Source organism: Arachis ipaensis, chromosome B4 (assembly GCF_059453495.1).
Source record: "Arachis ipaensis isolate K30076 ecotype BB chromosome B4, ASM5945349v1, whole genome shotgun sequence".
Lineage (NCBI taxonomy): Eukaryota > Viridiplantae > Streptophyta > Magnoliopsida > Fabales > Fabaceae > Arachis > Arachis ipaensis.
This window is the reverse complement of record NC_142439.1, coordinates 22,941,603-22,961,235: the sequence shown is the minus strand read 5'-3', so window position 1 is coordinate 22,961,235 and position 19,633 is coordinate 22,941,603. Positions and strand designations below refer to the sequence as shown.

Sequence of the window (19,633 nt, the reverse complement as noted above, 5' to 3'; positions counted from 1 at the left end):
TTCACAGAAAATGACCTCACTCTAATCCAAAATGATATCGGAACAACTCGACCTGGAAAAGGAAAGATGGCAGCAAACTGGAAAGGACCTTACTGAGTCATAGAAGTACTTGGGAAGGGCTACTACAGACTGTCCGAACTCGATGGACGAGAGCTTCCCAGATCGTGGCACGCCTGCAACCTAAGAAGGTAATATAGTTAGGAATGATAAAGGATCTTGGTATAAGGTACACTCTTTTTCCTGAAAAAGTTTTTTAATGAGGTACCAAGCTAAGACCTACAAACTATCCGACTTACAGGGATGAAAAACTCCCGCATGTATATATTTACACTTTTCCTTTGAATGAAATATATTTTAGATATTCTACAAATTCTCAAGACGCATTAATCTAAAGCATTTATTGTCCGATTATAAAGCAACAGATCGGCAAAAAGTGAAAAACAGATTCACAGCACGATCACGATAAAGACCAATAGAGATGAAAGCGCGATTTATCTAAAGGTTGACCAAATAAAGATAGAAACCACCTTCTACAAATCGGCAAAGATGAAAGCAGAATAATGCAAGAAGTTATCGAAAGTGATCTGGAAAAAGAACCTGACGAGGTCTTATGGAATGCTAAATATTAACTTAAAGACTGGCCGACGTTAAGAAGTCGGACCAAGTCAACCCAAGTTATAAGTAAACCCTGGAAAGAGGTCTGGCCAACCCTATTAAAGAGGATTACTTTAACTTAGAAGGGCCCGACATGACAAAGTCGGCCCAAAACATAAAGTTATAAAAGTAATCCCTAAAAGAGACCTGACAAGGTTCCAAAAAGAGGATTACAAAATAACTTAGAAGAGATCGACATGACAAAGTCGGTCTCCTACAACAAACAAGTTATAAAAGTAATCCTTGAAAGAGACCTAACAAGGGTCCAAGAAAGAGGATTACAATAACTTAGAAGAGATCGACATGACGAAGTCGGTCTCCTACAACAAACAAGTTATAAAAGTAATCCCTGAAAGAGACCTGAACAGGGTCCAAGAAAGAGGATTACAAAAATAACTTAGAAGGGCCCGACATGACAAAGTCGGCCCAAAACATAAAGTTATAGAAGTAATCCCTAAAAGAGACCTGAATAGGGTCCAAGAAAGAGGATTACAAAAATAACTTAGAAGGGCCCGACATGACAAAGTTGGCCCAAAACATAAAGTTATAAAAGTAATCCCTGAAAGAAACTTGACAAGGGTCCAAGAAAGAGGATTACAAAATAACTTACAAGAGATCGACATGACGAAGTCGGTCTCCTACAACAAACAAGTTATAAAAGTAATCCCTGAAAGAGACCTAACAAGGGTCCAAGAAAGAGGATTACAAAATAACTTAGAAGAGATCGACATGACGAAGTCGGTCTCCTACAACAAACAAGTTATAAAAGTAATCCCTGAAAGAGACCTGACAAGGGTCCAAGAAAGAGGATTACAAAAATAACTTGAAAAAGACGACGCAAAGAAGTCGGTCTCCCACAAACAAGTTATAAAAGTAGTCCCTGAAAGAGACCTGACAAAGGTCCAAAAAAGAGGACTACAAAAATAACTAGAAAGAGGACCAACGTAAAGAAATCGGTTAGGGATTGCTAGAAATAAATACAAGAGCGAGAAAACCGAAATATGAGTTGGATCCACACATCCACAACCTCAAAGGATCCAAGCTACAAGCAATAAGTACAAAGCAATCCAAAGAGGTCGAGCAGCAAGGCTCCAGCATTCTCAAAACCCAGAAAGGTGCCAAGACAAGTGCAAACAAGCATGATATAAAATACAATATTATAAAAGCCTCAGGGTTAGGCCCAAAAGCTTGAAAGCTACTTGTTATTTTTTCAAAATAAAAAGTTGCTAAACAAGCAACTTGAAGGAGTATCAACAGTCAGCAAAATATTCAAACTACAAAATAAAGAGTTTAAAAGCCCACAAGCTGGGCTATCAACACAAACATCCAAGAAAAATCAGCTAAGATCGGGAGCCTTCTCGGCAGCATCAATCTGGGGTGAAGGAGGGCGAGCTTGGAGAGGCACTGCATCCACCGTACCGTCGTCCCTATTCAGAATTTGACAATCAGGATCTAATTCTGGACAAGCAATCCCAGCAGGAGGAACTATAGAGGTCGACACTTTAGCAGCAGGCGCAGAGGGAGGTTCGACATCATCATCATCTTGGTCGTCGGGGACATCTTACCATCCCTCACAATGTTGTCCAAGATAAAGAGAGTAAGATCAACCTCAGGAGCGAGAACTTGAACCTGCTCCTTCAAATTATCATAAGCAGCGTTTACGCTGCCGACAAGGTGACCTTGGAGCTCGGAATAGTCAACTCGGGCAGACTCCAACTCCTCCCTTAGACGTATCACCTCCCGATAAGATGTGACATAACTATTTTTATGCCTCAACACAGTGTCCTTGGCCAATCTCACAGAAGCCGCCAGGGCAAGAGAGCTAGCCTTTTCGTTTTCCATATCCTTCTCTAGTTTGGCTACTTTTACCTCAAGCTCCTCCTTCAAGCCCTTCATCTGATCAAACTCTTGTTTGGCCTCCTCCATGAAGACTTTGGTGGCATGGAGAGGAAGATTTTGAGCAGTCCGATACAGGGCAGCCCCCATATGGGCCATCTTGATGCTGCTCCGAGTTATAAAATCTAAATGGCAAAGGAGCGAAACATCATCCATGGGGAGGGCACCATAAGGACCGATCTGTTGGTCAACAAACTCCACCGCATCAAAATCAGGAGCGTCAAGGTTGAAAGGCTCAATTGTTTTTTGTTTTTTGTTGGGAGGAACACCAGAAATAGCAGCAGAAGACTGTGGAGGGTCGGCCAGGCAAACCCGAGGAGTGGGAAACACCTTCCTCGGCCCAGGAGAACTCGGCACGGGCGGCTTCACCGGAACTTGAGAAGATCCCTCTCCCGCCACCTTGGCCGAGATATTTTGAGTAGCTGCAGCCTTCTTTGCTTTCTTGTAGGCCTTCATGGAATCGTTGTTTTTCGACATCTCTGAAAATACAGAATCGACCACAGTAATGGGTTACAATCACAAAAAGAAGAAGCAAAACTAAAAAGCAAGTATAGAAACAAGTCAGATAGTACCCAAAGTAGTTCTAACCAAAGATGGATCACTCAAAAATCTTTTTGTATCAAGATGGGGTGGTTTACCTCATAAATCTTCAAGAACAATTACAAAAGCCTGTTCAACCTCGTCAAGCATCTCCCATGTATAGCGAGACACTCTCACATTCTTTTGCCATTCTAGAGGAAAGGCAGGCTCATCACTTTCATCAAGAAAAAAGGGGCGGGCCCCCTCAACAGCATGGACTCGGAAGAAATAATTCTTAAAATCTTTAAAAGACTCATCGTACATGGCAAAAACTTTATGCCCCTGGGCCGACCTGAAAGAAACCCAGGAAGCTTTCTTTCTGGAAGAACCTCCCGGCTTGGCAGAAACAAAAAAAAAAAAGAGGAAAAGAGTCTGAAAAGGTGTTATGCCTAACTCTTGGCAAAGCAGCTGAAAAATCTTAATAAAACCTCAGGAATTCGGATGAAGCTGGGATGGGGCAATGTTACACGACCACAACAAGTCGGTCTCGAAAGCAGTAAAAGGAAAAGTAATGTCCAACTGGCTGAAGAAATATTCATAGGCGTAGAATAAGGGACGCTCCCCCTCGACAGATGTAGGAAAACAAACCCTCTCGTCAGAATCGGGCGCCACAAGCTTGTAATCTCTATCTCGGGCACCACCACCACAAATCCTATGACGTTTCCTCAGCTCTACACAAAACTCAGCATCCACAACAGAGACACACATTAAGACAAGGGAGTCCAGCCAATCGGACATCCCCTTGGGAACTTTAGAAGACATCTCTACAATGTTATTGCGAGAAGACATGAGGCCAACTAATCCTACAATAAGAAAAGAAGATTGGATTACTAAAAAACATCTCGGACGAGGGGCAAAACAACTCGACTAGTATGATACAGAAGAACAAACAGAAAAGGAAAACCCCAAGGCTCAAACCAAAGCCCTAGGGCATCCTTTGGAGGCAGTAACAAAGCAAGATTTCAGGAAAAATCGACAGCTCACGTCCCGACATTTCTCAAAACAAGAAAAGAATATCTCAAATAACAAACGTTTCGAAAAAGGAAAACACAAATTCATCAAAGCCACTATCTTCCTACAGTCTATCAGCAAAGAGCATCGCCAACATCAAACATGCCAAGCGAAAATCGTCGAAGATACAACCTTTTTCAGAATCAAACAGAATCATCATTCCAAAGCTTCAAAATCAAAAGCACAAACAGAAACGGTGATAACATGCAAAAAAGCATCAAACAAAGAGGAAAGGTGAAAAGATTCATGCAAAAGACGAAGAAACTCCCAGAACACACATTACAACAGCAATCAGGCACGACAAAAGCAGAAAGATCCAAACTTTCTCCAAGCAAAATCAAAACTTTCTCAAAATCAGACAGGAAAATGATGAGGAAAAGAAAGGAAGAAAAACCATCCTGAACGAAGAAAGAAGCTTCAAAGGAGATTGAAAGATGGAACCACCCAGAGAATCGCCAAATGATGCTGCAGCGCAAGGCAAAATGCAGGCGAAAACAGAAAGTGAGAGAGTGAAGGGAGAAGTTACGAAGAAAGACGAAGAAGAGAAACCGTTTTTTGATCGTGAATTTCAAAATAAAAGCCAAGGGAACGGGGCAATTAAAACCAATTAATGAAGGTATTAAACCCTCGCACGTTCTCAAGAACAGAACGCTACTATAAAAGCGCGCGCCTTCAGAGGAAAACGTTCCACATTAAAAAATTCTACAAAAAGAAAGAAGTCGACAAATGCTCGAGTTCGGCTTCACCAGAGAAGGACCGAAGTCTAAGACTCGACCTCAAAAAGAAAGACCGAGCTCGATCAGGGGCACTGTTCACACCCTAGGTCGAGCTACCGACCCAAGATGTTCAGTGACAAAGCGACCGACCTCTTCAGGTCAGGCTATCCGACTCTTCTCAAAGAGGTCAGCCAAATCGACAGGAAAGCCCAATAAAGGGCCCAAATAGAGGAACACGACCCAAATCCAAAGGCAATCCAAGCCTATAGAGATAAAGGCGGTTCCCTTGAAGATAAGCTGACTTCACCCAAAATAAGATAAGATAACTAACTTATCTTATCAGAAAGGTCAGCCCACACTACTATAAATACACTGGAACACCCAGGTATAACTCATACTCTGATTCTACTAAAAACCTGTTTAATACCCATGCTAACTTAAGCATCAGAGTCTCTTGCAGGTACCCCCCACCCTCCGGTGACCAAGGATCAGCAGTGCAGCCAGTCCAACAAGTCAGACACGACAGCTCCGGCCGCCACCCAGCCGGACCCGTCATCTCCGACCAGTACAGAAGATCTCGTCCGAGATCGACCTACAGTTTCAGGTAACCCTCGGAACAGTTGGGAAACTGCTACTAAAAGGAGAGATGGTTGTGTACAAGAGAGGAGAAGTGTACTGTATAGGAAGAATTGAATTTGTTCACACTTTAAGGCTTTCTTAGAATGGCGAAGGAGGAATGGCAGGGTTTGAGAAAGATTCATTTTACTGGAATGTTGACGGATTTGACGGTACCTTTGAGTAGATGGCATAAGGAGAAGTTTGGTGATATTGAGTTGAGAATACAACAACTGGAGGGTGAAATCAGGAAGGTGTGGTGTGCTTGGTTATTAGTCTATGATAAACCACGGTCTATTCTAAGAACTATTAAACAACTTTTTGAGAGTTAAACAAGTGCACTTGTCAAAAAAGAAGAACGTAACAAGTGATTGTTTGATTTTTTTGTTATTGTTTGGAGTTCTTGGCTGGAAAAGAATGATAGAATCTTTAAAAACCAAGAAGCAAGTGTTGCGGGAATAATTATCAGGTCGATTAGGAGCTACAGGAGTGGAGTGATTTTGGACTCTTTTTTGGTTATTGTTGGTATTGTCGGAGATGTCTAGGGTTTACTTGTGTTTTGTCGATTTTTAGCAAATCGATGGTGGTTCGATTCTAATGGTCTGAGAGCGAAACCTACTCCTCTTTTGCAGGTACCAGTTCTATAAGTGCATCAAAGGTCCTCGAATTAGACGAGAATTAAAATAGGAAATAAGTTCAAAAAGTGCCAAAAAGGTAAAAGTATAAAAGAAAAGATTCGAAAAGTAGACTGACTTAAATCGAAATGACTTGTACTGAATTATAAAGAAAGCGATTAAAATGCCCTCGATTAGATCAAAGGGCTTTTGATAGAAAAGTTAAAGGTACTGAAATGCAAATTGGGCAAATAAGTAAAGAAGACTTTGAATGTAAATCTGACAATAAAATTAAAAGATGCTTTGAAGATAAATCTGACAAGGAAGAGTAAAGTTTACAGAAATTATAAATGGAAAATTAAAGGCAATGGAAGAAACCCTACAGAAATCGAACTCGAATCCAGACTCAGAAATTCGCTGGGGATGTGAGTGTGCTTGAGTGTATTTCTGAAGAAAAGTTCCAACCTCTATTCCCTAAAACTTACTAATATTTATAATCCATATCTGTAACCGATAATTAATTACATGACGCTGCCTTGTATGCGAATTTTTAGGTAACTGTTCCCACTCTTCTGCCCACGGACGTTACCCATAACTTCCTCACTCAAAGAAAGCCTTCGACTTCTTTACTTGTGTAACCGATTGATTCTCGATTCGAACAACTATTCGATTCCTCATTCGAGTGCTTATTCAATTTGACTAGGTGTCTAAATCGAGTCCATGTCAAATAACTTCCAATTAATTCCCGCACGTGCGTCTTTTCGACCTCTGCTTCTTTCTTGACCTTTCACTAGCGTTTCGAATCAACTTAGTCTTTCGAAAATAATTATTTCGACTAACAAATTGCTCCCTAAGATTAATATGTTTGTCTTCGAAATCATTTCTTGGAAGATTAAACACTTAATCCTAATCCAATCGCCAGGCACTTTTATTGATAATAATTACCATTTACCTTCTCCATTAATTCTGACTCGTTTGACACGTCTCCCACGATTCACACTTTCTCTCTCCACCACTTTGCTTTCTTTGCGAAGTTACTTACTTTTCCTTTGAATTCACTCTGTGATAACGGCTAAACAAAAATTCCCTTTAAATTCGACACTTCCGCCTTTGTTCAACTTTCTCGAATCCTTATTTTCTCAATTTCTCTTGCATTCACCCTTCTTGCATAACCTTTATTCTTCGATCTTCATTCTTCTTTGCTCTTCAATGGCTACTTCTTCATCCCATCTTGCTTCACAAGACAAAGGCAAAAGCCCTATGGTACAGCCACCGACTCCTCCAGCTCTTCACATTTTGAATCAAGTCAATGATGAAGTCATCGATGATCCACAACTTCAAATAAATGATCCTAGAATCATTATCCCCTTTATTGTGGGTGAAGATATCCATTGCTTCGTTGGTCCCATCGAGAATTTGGAAAGGGCAAACAAAAAACTCCCTTTCTTTCCCAGTGCTAAAGGAGAAGACTTGTTTACCAATCAAGACCTTGATATCTCTTTTTTCACCAATCAAAAACCCTTTAAGAACAACCCTAAGATCAGTCCTCGAGGGATTGACTTCACAGCCTGGTATGAGCGTCTTGCCCCATCGAAGAGTGCTGCTTGGGGGCCTCTCAGGATTCAGGATCTTCTAAGACTTTCCCACTTTTCTCCTTCGACGCTCCCTTAGATGATTGGAGCCGTGACCTTTTTCTGGAACAGGACTACCAATAATTTTCACCTTCCTTGTGGGATGATTGGTATGTCACTTCTAGATGTGGCTGCAATTACAGGACTCCCGATTAGTCGTCCTGACTTCACCTCTGACATGCAATCCAGGCAATAATACAACATTGCCCCCACAACTTCCTATAGTGACTTTATTGTTCATCATATGGGTGCAGAGGGCACTCTCATCACAGATGATGAACATATAGACTTTCTATTTTATTGGCTAAATGCAATTATCTTCTGCTCTCACAGTGTTCAAATTTCAAAGCTTTTCCTTCCTCTTGCCGCTCTACTTCATGAAGGGAACAACTTTAACTTGGCCAAGCTTCTTTTAGGACACATTTTCGAAGAACTTGGCCAGTTTGTTAATTGTCTTTGAAACAACTATCTGATCATTACAGGTGGCCTTCTCTGGCTTCTGCAACTGTGGCTTAATGCTATTTTTGAAAAGTATATGACAAAGCCTAGTGGTGGTGCTACAAACAAACAGCACAGTGAAGGCTTTCGATTGGCTAATTTCAAGCCAAATTTCCCAGAAGCACAATCGGATGAAGACCGATTTTGGGCTGTCTTTTCTCTTTTCCATTCTTGCAAAGACTTCCACAATGAGAACCTCAATTTCACCCCTTTTTTGTGTCGAAATTGTGGTCCTGCTTGACTCGAACGCCTCCTCTTCCCCAATGATACTAAAGAAAATAAGCTTGCTAAGAGGGGGCAAATTTACCGGCTGTACAGATAATTTCTACAGGGCTACCTCATCATAAAAAAGAACGTTTCAAAGTAACTATGTATGCCCCTCATTACACAACCAGGCAACTTGGCTTCTCATAAGCTATCCTAACTCCACTTTCCAGAAACAGCAGGCCATTTTGCCATATTACTTTGGCTTCAAAGAAAGAACTTGATATCTGCCTTTTGAAAAATCAACAATAAAAAGAGAGCTATAATCACCTTGTTTATGATCGAAGCTCTTACATCACAAAATCTTGCTTCGATTGGTGGACTGCTTACTATTCTAAGTACAGTCGCACCCTGGAAGAGATCAAGCATTCTACTATCCAAGCGGTACCTGCTGCTGAGGGTTCTCCAAAGAAAACTTAGAAAAGAAAAGCTGAAGCTATAGCTTCTTCATGCCAACCACTAAGGAAGAGTCGACGGACACCTTCAAAGACTTCTAGGAAGGTAACTATATTCATACACTCATTCTTTAACTAAGATTCTTCGATAATCACATTCAATTGCAACTCTTTTAATTTCAATTTTTCTTTACTTACAGTTGTAACCATCGAGTGAAATTTATGATGAAAGTGAGCCATCTATTCAGAATATCCTTGCTGCATCCTCACAATTGAAGGATACAATTGATTCAGATTGGGCTCTCAATTAGTTTGAAGAACAAGACCCATTCTGGTAACATTATATCACTTTCACATATATTTTGATTTAGTCAAAATAAATCTCAACTTATTGTACCTTGCATTTTAGCCCGTTACTTCTGCTCAATCAATCACCTCATCTCTGGCACCTGATCAGCCACATCAACAACAACAACAACAAGACTTAGGACAAACCACGTCTCACTCCTCAATCCAAGCCACAGAGTCTCTGTTCAGCCTTTCCAAGTCGCTTTTCCAATTCCGACTGGGACACAGGTAGTTGACTTAACAAAGGAACACACCCATCACTCTCCAACGCAAACTTTGATCATTGGACATATCTCTCCAACCAATCGGGCTGCACCTTCTACTAAATTTCAAGTGGCCCCTGATTCTGACTCTCCCTCTCGAGTCGCTGAGACTACTGCTCCTTATTCGGATTCTCTATCTAGAGTTCTGGAAACTCTTCCTTTTCCTCAAAGAACCTCCAGTCCTCCCTAAAAAGCTGAACTTCAAACTTTTCTTGGTCAAGGATCTGGAGATTTGGGTGTTTTTACCAGATCTATAAATGCCACCCTGGTTAAGCTGGTCACCATCCTAAATCAAGCTATTCAGGAAGACAAAGTGCCTATTTCTACCCCTGTACTCATTGGTCCTTCTACATCTAGTCCTTCATCTGGGCTGAATGTTAATGCTCGAGAACAACTTCGATCACTTCTCAAGCTCCTGGACCATCCACCTATCGAATGGACTAATGATGCAGTCCTGAACAAGCTTTTGTCTGATCATTTAAGTTCATCTTTTGAACTTCAGGTTCCGACCCCTCACTCTGCCATAATCAATCAATTCAAACAAATTGCCAATAAAAGCTTAACTACCTAGGAAAAACTTCAAGAAATCAAAGATAAAGTAGCTAAGATCAGAACTGAGTCAGAAAGCTATACTGTGGCCCTTCAGCCAATCAAAACTTCCCGTGAAGAATTCGATTTGAGAATCTCTCAGGCTATTTTCGTTCAAGCTCACTATGAAAAGGAAGAGAGAAAACTTGAAGCATAATTGGCTCAGATTAATGAAAAACTGGCTAAAATTCGGAAGAGAATAACTGATATAGCTACACCTCTAGCCACTGCCCAACAAGAGCAACAACAACTGGTACAAGAAATCGTTTCTATTGAGGCCAACCAAGAAGAATGTGAGAAACAACTTGACAAGGCCCAATATGAAGAATTCAGACATACTGAGACACTTTCAGTTCTAGACAATGAAAGGGTAAAGCTACGCTCAGACTTAGCAAAGCTTATGGCGCCTTACATTTCTTCACCTTAAACTCTAGTATTTGTAATGGTTTTCTTTATTTCAGACTTATGCACTTTAATTCTAATTCAGAAACAATGGTATTACTTCAAATTTCGTTAATCAAATTGATTATATTTCTTGATTCGATATCCTTGATTCGATATGCATTCCCAAAATATAATCCTATCACTTGGAAAGGGCCTTCCCAAGTGTGGGACCATTTACCAAGAACTCTCGATCTCTTTTCCACTGGCAAAATAACTTTTAAAACCAACTCACCTACACTGAAACACTTCTCCTTTATTCACCGATTGTAATTTCGAGCAACACTTTCTTTTTGTCGAATCATATTTTTAAGTGCCAATATTCGTTCCGAGTCTAATTCATTCAACTCATCAAACATTGCATTCCAATAATAATTGACTGGCAAGTCGTTTTGTTTCGACACCCTCAAAGAATTTAAATTGATTTTCAATGGTAGCACGACATCATAGCCATATACTAATTTATAGTGCCTGTTGACCCTCTTGGTGAATTTCGATAAGCCCATAGTACTTGACTTAACGTTTCATGCCAGGTTCGAGGTCTATTTCTGATTTGTTTTTTAATCAAACCTATCAGAATTTTATTTGCTACCTCGACTTGCCCATTAGCCTGTGCATAATAAGGGGTTGAAGTAATCATACTAATATTCCTTGAAGTTGCAAAATTCTTAATTCGCTGACCAGTAAACATAGTCCCTTGATCAGTGCTCAATGTTTGAGAAATTCCAAATCGATGGATTATATGTTCCACAATAAAATCAATTATTTCATTTTGCCCAACTTCTATTAAAGGAACTGCTTCGACCCACTTTGTAAAATAATCAATTGCTACCAAAATAAATTTATGATGTTTCGATGAAGGAGGGTGAATCAATCCAATTAAATCCAAAGCCCAACCTCTAAACGGCCATGGCTTTATAATCGAATGCAACTTAGATACTGGGATCTGTTGTATCGAACCATGCTTTTGACATTCCTGGAATGCCTTTGCATATTCGATACAATCTCTGATCATGGATGGCCAATATACATGATTGCGATATAGCACCCATTTCATCTTCTTCCCAGCCTGATGAGCACCACATATCCCTTTATGGACTTCACCCAAAGCAATCTCTTTATCATCTTGACTTAGACATCTCGATAAACTCCCATCGATTCCCTTCTTATACAACTCATCAGCCATAAAAATAAAATTTATTGCTTGCAATTTTACATTTTTATCGACTGGGGTGCTGGGATTCTTTAAATATTCAGCAATAGGCTTTCTCCAATCATTATCTTCCCATTTGCCTACACACAAAGCTTCCCTCTCATCCGCAGGCACCAAAATTTGATGGATACTGGCCAATTTTCTTAAAGTTTCCAGGCCGATTCTATATCTCGAAACAATTTGGGCTAACTCATTAGCAATCTCATTATGAATCCTTGGTATATGAACCAAAAAAACTTTTCGAAAAGAGGTTAACAATTCCCAAGCCGTTGCCAAATATTTTTGAAACTTCTCATTATTACATTTGAACTCCTTCGATAACTGTTTTAGGATTAACTGAGAGTCCCCTAGTATTTGGACTTCCAAAGCCCCCTTTCCGATCAATATTTCAAGACCCAAAATTAAAACTTCATACTTTGCCATATTATTCGAGCAAGGATATTTTAACTCGAACAATAATTCCGATGGAATCCCTTCTGGCGAGACAATAAGAATTCCAACCCCTGCACCATCCTTGTGCTTCGATCCATCAAAATATAATTTCCAGGTCTTTCAGATTATTCGAATTATTAACTAGAAAATCTATGATGACTTGACCTTTCACACCTTTTGCTGAGACATATTGCAAATCGAACTCTGTCAAAGCAAGCATCCATTTTCCTAAACGATCCCTTAACATTGGAAAACTCAACATATATTTGACAAGATTAGTTTGTGCTACAACTTTCACCAATTTAGCTACCATGTAACACTTTAATTTCATGCAAGCATAATATAGAGACAAACACAATCTTTCTATTGGGGAATACCTTGTTTCAATATCAGTCAAAACACGACTAAGGTAATAAATTGCCTGTTCATGTCCATTCTCATCATCTTGGGCTAACATACACCCAATTGTGTTTGTAGATGCTGCAATGTACAATTTTAAGGGCTCGTGTGGACGAATACTCACCATAATCGGAGCCTTAGATAGGTACGCTTTTATCGAATCGAATGCCTGTTGATGCTCATGTGTCCACTCGAATTGTGAATCATTCTTTAGTTTCACTAAAGGTGCAAACACTCGAGTTCGATAAGAAAGATTCTAAATAAACCTTCGAAGATAGTTCACTTTTCCCAAGAATGATTGCACTTCTTTTTTCGATCTAGGCGCAGACAATGCTAATATTGCATCGGCCTTGCTCTTATCGATTGCAATCTTCTTTTTATGAACAATAAAACCTAAGAAATTCCCAGCCGACACACCAAAGGCACATTTCAAAGGATTCATTTTTAATCCTTTCTTCATCATGGTGACAAAGGCTTTCCTTAAGTGATCAATGTGTTGATTCACCGAAATCGATTTGACCATAACGTCATCGATATATACTTCCATAAATCTTCCAATATACTCATGGAATATAGCGTTCATTGCTCGCTGGTAAGTTGCACCAGCATTTCTCAAACCGAATGGCATAACCACCTATTCGTAAGTGCCTAATGCTCCGGGACAACGAAAGGCAGTTTTGGACACATCATCTTCTGCAATGAAGATTTGGTTATACCCTAAATAACCGTCCATAAAACTTAGAATTTTATTTCCCACTGCAGAATCAATTAACATATCTATAATTGGCATAAAATACATCTTTCGGAGTAGCATTATTCAGGTCTCTAAAATCAATGCACACCTTCAAATTTTTGTTTTTCTTCATTACAGGAACAATATTCGAAACCCACTCAACATAACGTGCGGTTCAAATAAACTTCGCTTTAATCAACCGTTCAATTTCCTCTTTAATCTTTAGATTGATTTCTGGAGCAAAATGTCGAGGAGTTTGCTTCACAGGTTGAGTATTTGGTTTCAATGCTAATCGATGCTCTATGAGAGAACGATCGAGACCAGGCATCTCATGATAATCCCAAGCAAAACAGTCTTTAAATTCATGTAAAAGATGGAAAAGTTCATTTCGAAAAGGATCCTCAAGGTTCTTACAGATATAAGTAATTCGAACATCATCAATAGATCCTAAATTAATTTCTTCTAAAGGATCCTGAGATTTAAACCCCATAAAATGATTCTCATCTTTTACTGAATATTTTTCAAAACCCAAAGATTCTAAATCATAGATGCAATTAAAGGAGAAATCAACATATTCTTTATAAACAAAACAAACTTGATCATTTGCTGGATTAACATCAGATTTATTTTCAACACAAATGAACTTCTGCTATTAAATTGACAGTCGACTAACAATATCATTTACATTACATAATGAAGAAAAACTTAAACCATGACTAAATTTGATTGAAGACATCGAATTGTTACTACTAAAAGCAGACATTACATTCTTATATGATTCAACTTCATCAAAAGAATCAACTTTATTCTCAACTAAAGGGAAATTACTTATATAATTATTTAAAATTACCAGGTAATTCGAGACATCTTGAGCATGTTCCATCGAATACCGTCTCGAATCCATTCAAGATGAACAGTCCCAACCAGTTGGGGGTATATCAAGGTGTGGATAATGCAACTTCACTGTCAGGCCCTCTGAAGACAAGTAGCAGCCCTCACAATTATAGGAATTCAATGCCCTGTCAACATTTAAAGGCTTCAGTTTCAGATTGTATATCCTGAAATCGACATGAAGCTGCTCGACATATAAATTCAAATCCGCCTTAACAAATTCAGGCTTGCCATCCTCTGTCCAAAGGAGGACACTTTGATGCACAGTAGATGGTACAGCCCTAACTCCGTGAATCCAATCTCGACCCAATAAAGCATTGTAACTTGTTTTCAATGGCACCACCACAAAAATAGTATTTCATTCAGATGACCCCACTTTCACTCCCAAAGTAACCAAACCTTTTGCAGGAGTAGAAGATCCACTAAAGTCTGTTACAACAATATTGGTGGGGACCAGCTCATTGGGATGCTTACCAACCTTCGTCAGCATCCTTTTTGGTAAGAGACTAATTGCTGCTCCACCATCAATCAAAACTTTAGTCACTTTAATCCCACCCAAAGTAGTAGTAATATGCAGCGGGCGGAGGTGAGACTTTTGCTTTTCAGTGGGTCTCAGAAAATACCCTGGTTCATCCTCATATCGGATAAAAGAAAAGGCTTGTTCAGCGTCTATGTCATAATCTTCTTCGAGATCGCCTTCATACTCACCAAGATACTCAGTTGGAATAATCGAAATAGTTTCAAACATCTCATCATCTCCTTCTTCGAAGTATTCTTCATCCAAATCGGCCTCTTTGCCTTTGTCAACCCTGGAGTATAAACTACTGCTTTGCCCTTCTCCAATTTCGCAGGGGAAGGAATATTCTTCGGGCATGTTTCTCCATTAGAGGGAAAAACTATTCGAAAATGCATCAAAGGTGTTGTCCCCTTGCCTTTGTCAATCTGAGGCTTTCTATTTTGAGGTAAACTCCTTCTTCCTCTTCCCTTCGGATATCCTTTGGCTCAACCACGTTGATAAAAGTATTGGTTTCGAGGAGGCCCTCTATGTCCCCACTACGGGTTTTGACGATATTGCGCATATCAATTATGGAATTATTTACAATTCTGAATCCACTGAACTTCCATAGCCTGAGGATGACTTATCTGTGCAACAGCATTATGCTGAGGAGCCCTTGAACTTTCTCCTTCCACACGTCTAACAGGTTGCCTTTGATGAGCCTGCTCCTCCCTGTGGGCCAATTCCTTTTTCATCATTTCTTTCTCAAAGATTGCTGCCACCTCAGCATCAAATACGGCATTACATCGAGGACACAGAGATACGTCCCGATCTTTAATCTTTTGTTGCACTAAGAAATCCAACAGTCCATCCCTTGCTCGAGGATATACCGACCGAACTTGTGACTTGAAATCAACTAGAGCCACATCGAAATCATAAGACATTCCGACCATATTTACTCCAAAATATGGTTCAACAAACCCAGCTTCAGTATCGAAGGGATCAACATCAACTTTCATCTCTTTTTTCTCATCATCAAACTTCAAACGTCCTTCCATAATGGCTTCCTGTATCAAGTCCCTGAAACGAACATAACTATTACTCGAATGACTGGTTGCTTGGTGAAATTTACAATAAGGTTTCCCTTTAAATCTTTCACTAAAAGTAAAGTTCTACGCTCAGGTAGAATTAATTGTTTATCTTTAAGTAACACATCAAAAATCTGATAAGATTTCGAGATATCAAAACTATACTTCTTTCCACTCTTTAGTTTTGAATCATTCAACTTCTCATTACTAGGAAGCTTTTTAAGTAGAGAACAAACATATGGAAGACCTTTCTTAAGTTTAGCCAAATCGACTTCTGTTTCGAAATCGAACTCCTCTTCTGAGGAATCCATGGTCACATACGCAACTTTCTCCTTTCGAGTGAAAGGTTTATTCCTTAACTTATGTTCATTCTAATATTTCTCCTTTTCCTTTTTCATAAGTTCGACTTGACGAACCCTTTCAGCCAAATGGGCCAAGTTAGGTATATGCACGTGATGCGTGAGTATCTCCTCTATCTTTTCCTAGTGAATTTGCATTTGAATTGATAAGTTTAATCAAGATTTAATATATTTTAGTCACTATGAATGCTACTTTGAGTTGTGTTCGATTCTGTTTATTTCAGGTAGCATTTTGGACGAATTTGACAGAGTCTTCATGGAGAGACGAAGCTTTAGCAAGAATAAAGGCTTGAAGCCGAACTTGGAAACCTCCAAGTTTGGCGCCAGCACAAGCAATCCAAGAAAAGCATTCAGCATCCTCCACACTGAACTTGAAGTTCTTCAAGTTCGGCTCCAACTTAAAGCTTCCAAAGAGAAATCGGACTGCCTCCTCCACGCCGAACTTGAAGTTCTTCAAGTTCGGCGGCGCCAACATGAAGTCTCCAAAGGGAAGCTATGCACAACCTCCACGCCAAACTTGACCATTGCCAAGTTTGGCGCCACAACCAATGCTTCAAAAGAAGGATTTGCTGCCTAGTCCATGCCAAACTTGGAATAATCCCAGTTTGGCGCCAACCTTTAGTACACAAGTGGTCCCCAATTCGTCTCTGAAGGCTGCACGAACCAATTTTAAGATTTGATTTAAACTTTTATTATTTTTATAATTAGGAAAAGATATTATTTATTTTTTAGGAAATATATTTTACATTAATTAGGATTAGATATAAAAGGGAAAAGAATCAGCCTTTCGGGCTCTTCTCTTCTCTTCTACCTCATTCTGTAATTTACAGTTTTTTAGAATCCTTGTTTTCTCTCTGAACCATGAGCAACTAAACCTCCATTGTTAAGGTTAGGAGCTCTGTCTATTGTATGGATTGATACTATTATTTTTCTATTTTAATTCATGTACTGATTTCTATTTCAAAAATTGTTTTTGTTCTTTATCTTATGAACTTGGGTGGAACGGAAGTATGACCCTTGTTCTAATTGAGTTCTTGTATAACTTGGAAAAGCTCTTTACTTGAACAACAACTTGAAAATAATTTCAACTAAATTTCTAATTATCTGGACTTAACAGGTACGTGACATATAATCCTCTTATATTTGGGTAATTATGATTTTTGTGGCATATAAACTCGAATTGAACTTCACCCTCTAATTGGAATCAAGTGATCAAGGAATTGGCAATTAATGAAGGTTAGAGGAAACTAAAAAGGTCTAAGGATTTAGGGTTTAGTCACATATAGTTTGCCATGAATTGAATCTTGCATGATTAAAATAGTTGGAAAGAAAAGTCAATCCGGAAGATAGATAACTCTAAAGCCTTAACTGTTTCTCCATATATATTTCACAACTTGTTTACTGCTTGCTTTCTAATATTCTGAATTTATTGTTAATACTTTTGAACCTTTAAACACCATTTTCTGTTTGCCTAATTAAGTAAATCACTTAACCATTGTTGCTTAGTCCATCAATCCTCGTGGGATCGACCCTCATTCACCTGAGGTACTACTTGGTACGACCTGATGCACTTGCCGGTTAGTTTGTGGTTATAAATTTTGCACCAAATTTTTGGTGCCGTTGCCGGGGATTGACTGTGATTGACAACTATTAGTTATTTGATTGCTTAGATTAGACGTTTTAACTTTAAATTTATTTAATTTTACACCTTAAATTTTCGAATTTCTCTTGCTTTATTTTTCCTTAATTTCTAAAATTAAATTTGGTGTCCCCTAGTTATTTTTTTATTTTATTTTTTTCTCTTTATTTTTCTAAAAATTTTCGAAATCTTTGTCCTAATTTTAATAGTAATTTTTGAATTTTAGTGTTTATTTTATTTTGTATTTTTATTTTATTTCTTTACACAGGTTACCTCACTGAAAATTCTCTACACTCTGATATAGAGAATCCCATCTTTTCTTGTCTTCTGTCTCTTTATGAGCAGGAACAGGGACAAGGAACCTCTGTTAGACTTTGATCCTAAACCTAAAAGGACTTTGAGATGGCATTTGCAACACGCAAGACTTTACAAGGCTGCAGAGTCCACTATGGATCATAATAATGCTGCTAATGCCAATATGACAAATCCGAATGGGAATGAGCAACCTAGAAGAGTGCTTGGCTCTTACACTACTCCTAATACAGATCTTTATGGCAAAAGTATTGTGGTGCCTCCTATAGCTGCAAACAACCTTGAACTAAAGCCACAACTTGTCACTCTTGTGCAACAAAATTGCCAGTATCATGGACTCCCTCAGGAAGATCCAAATCAATTTATTTCTGATTTTCTGCAGATTTGTGATACTGTGAAAACTAATCGAGTGAATCCTGAAGTATACAAACTCATGCTCTTCCCATTTGTTGTGAAGGATAGAGCAAAGCTGTGGTTAGATTCTCAACCCAAGGAGAGTCTGGATACTTGGGATAAGGTTGTCACTGGATTTCTGACTAAATTTTTCCCACCTCAAAAGCTGACTAAGCTAAGAGTGGAGGTTCAGACTTTCAGACAGAAAGATGGTGAGACCCTTTATGAAGCTTGGGAGATATTCAAGCTATTGACTAGGCAATGCCTCCAGACATGTTCTCTAGATGGACTCAGCTGGATATCTTTTATGAGGGCTTGTGTGAAATGTCCAAGATACGCTTAGATAATTCTGCAGGTGGTTCTTTGCACATGAAGAAGACACCAGAGGAGACTACTGAGCTTATTGAATTGGTTGCTAACAACCAATACTTATATTCCTTCAACAAGAATCCTGTGAACTCTGAGACTTCCTAGAAGAGATGTGTTTTGGAAGTGGAAGCTGTTGATACTCTTCTTGCTCAGAACAAACTTTTATCTCAGTAAATAAGCCTAATTACTCAACAGTTGAGTGGAATGCATGTTTCAGCTATCAATACTCAGAATGCACCCCAAGAAGCCTCTTATGACATGACAGGTAATTTTATGCAAAATGAGAATTATTATTATGCTCAATCTTTTTCTGAACAGGTCAACTACATGGGGAATGGTCCTAGAAACCCCAATAATGATCCCTACTCTAAGACCTACAATCAAGGATGAAGAAATCACCCAAATTTTGGGTGGAGGGATCAACCTCAGAGATCTCAGAATTTCAACAATAATTCTCAAGGTGGTTTTCAGCAGAATAATCATAATAACTGCCAATTTCAGTCTTATCAACAACAACAACCTCAACAGGTAAATTCTCAGCCCCAGTAAAATTCTAACTGAGAGACAATGATGAATAGTTTTATGCAGAAAACCAGAGCTTCCATTAGAAACTTGGAGGTACAAATGGGCCAGTTGAGCAAGCAAATACCTGAGAGGTCTTCAAGTACTTTTCCTGTGATACAGTGGTGAACCCAAGAGAAGATTGCAAGGCTGTTCAATTGAAAAGTGGTAAAGTAGCTGGTTCTGAGACCAAGGTCAATGAGGAGCTAGTTGAAAAAGAAGCTCCAGAGGAGAA

The 19,633-nt window shown here is 39.1% G+C and overlaps 1 non-coding gene across 1 annotated transcript; it reads right to left on the bottom strand.

The window, feature by feature from the left end:
* Window positions 1-18,640: 18,640 nt before the first annotated feature.
* LOC148566911 (small nucleolar RNA R71) lies at window positions 18,641-18,747 on the bottom strand. Its single transcript, XR_015883119.1, has one exon. It is a non-coding gene; the product is annotated as a small nucleolar RNA R71 (small nucleolar RNA).
* Window positions 18,748-19,633: the final 886 nt, after the last annotated feature.